A 1,789-nucleotide genomic window follows, 5' to 3' on the forward strand; every position below is an offset into this window, starting at 1 on the left:
GGCCTGCTAATCAGACCCACAGCCTGCTGTTCTCTTTCTAAATTACGATATGTACCCTAGGTGCATTTACCAATTGGTACTGGGCCACCTTATCAGACCCCGTAACGCAGGGCATAGGTGTACCCAGGGCCGCCAGGGGCTGCAGCATGTATTATGCCACCCCTGGCTGGCCTCCTAAATTTGACACAACTGGCTGCATGACAGCTGGGGCGAAGTCGTGTAATCACACTTTGCTTTAGGTATAGTAGCTCTATATCTAACCATACAATGGACACCCGAGTTCCTATCAGTCACTCCTATGGCAGGCCTTAACAATCCTGAAGGCAGAGTGCGTGGGCTCGTGTGAGCTAGGTTCAGGCCCGAGCCGAGCCCGGTTGCAGCTTGCGGAATCAAGACCCAATAGCTGTTCCATGATAACGCGTACCATATCGGTAACTCCGGTGTCGCGCTATCAAGGCATGTCGAGTAAGGTGTCATACGAATCGGGGTGCTCCCCTCTCACCAATTCTGGCGATGAGGTTAGCATCCCACCCTTCTAGAGGGACACGACATGTACGTAACTGTGAACCCCGGTTAAAGTTAACTGAAGCCTCAGCTCCACAAAATGGATGCTGCCACCACAGACACGAGTCTGACCTCCTGCTGCTGGGAGTCCTTCCAGCGAGGAGCACTTGGACAAAGGGTTTCCTGTCGAGGGCGGTGTTCGCACCGTCCCAGACAGGGTTTGTGTATTCTGGGTAGGTAGGGCTTTGGCGAGAAGGTGACTGCGGAGTGGCACCCCGGTGCTCACTGCGCATCTGCCGGTTAGAACCAGTTCCAGGGGCGACAGCCCTGGCCTGGGGAAAGCCCGGCAGGGGAGAGGGGTGTAACTACCCCCCTTCCTGGTCCCACCCTTAGGGCAGGACCTAGTCATGTACCCACCCCTTTCTTTAGAATAAAGACCGGAGCGGGGACCCTTCCAAATTAGATCATCTTTGATTCAAGAACTACTTTCTACGAAAGGACATTCAAGACTCTTCTCAAGATTTCTCCCTTGTGACTAAGGAGTAGTCACCCTGCATCAGCGGGCACCAACTAAGAACTCTGCGGTTTGCTGTAAGTCCTTCCTCAAGGAATCCGACGGCCCAGCTCGACGAGAACCGGCTTCCCTGGCACCTCTGACCTCTACCCACGTCATCAGCTCAGCTGTGATCTGTGGGTGCGACGAGACCTCGAGGGACCGGCCATCATCAGAACCTGCACGCTCTTAAAAAAACCAGCACGACCATCGAGGTAACTCTCTGGTGAGTGCTCTGGGGTCCGAGAAGCCCCGACCCTGAGCCGCTCCAGCACCGAAGTGCAGTCTTCCAGCATCTCCACGATCTGCGTGGGGCCCTTCTGCTCGCTGCTCAGCCTGTTGTCTGGTCACTAGCCGCTGGCTTGTGCCCTTCTGTGACGACATCCGAGAATCATCACTGCTGGTCTGGTTGCTCCAGACTGGCCCTTGCTTCCATCTTTGCGAGAAGCACCCCGGACCCTCCTGGTCCACTCAAGACGCCATCTTAGGCCCACCACGTGGCCCTGAGATCTGCCAAGGCTTGTTGCCCCATCCTGGGCCCAGCGACGCCGACAGCATCATCCTTCGTGGGACAGCTCGCACCTCCACCGTGGTCGCCGACAACACCTCCTGGTCCGTGAGACTGCAGAGCCTAGCGTCGCCCACTCACCTGGTCGAGGTGACGGCCAACCGGTGCCTTCCTGGTACCCTCTGACTACTGGCTAGTAGTACGAACTTGGTCCCCTCTGCTTT

The sequence above is a fragment of the Lissotriton vulgaris genome, unplaced genomic scaffold, assembly GCF_964263255.1.
Source record: "Lissotriton vulgaris unplaced genomic scaffold, aLisVul1.2 SCAFFOLD_894, whole genome shotgun sequence".
Lineage (NCBI taxonomy): Eukaryota > Metazoa > Chordata > Amphibia > Caudata > Salamandridae > Lissotriton > Lissotriton vulgaris.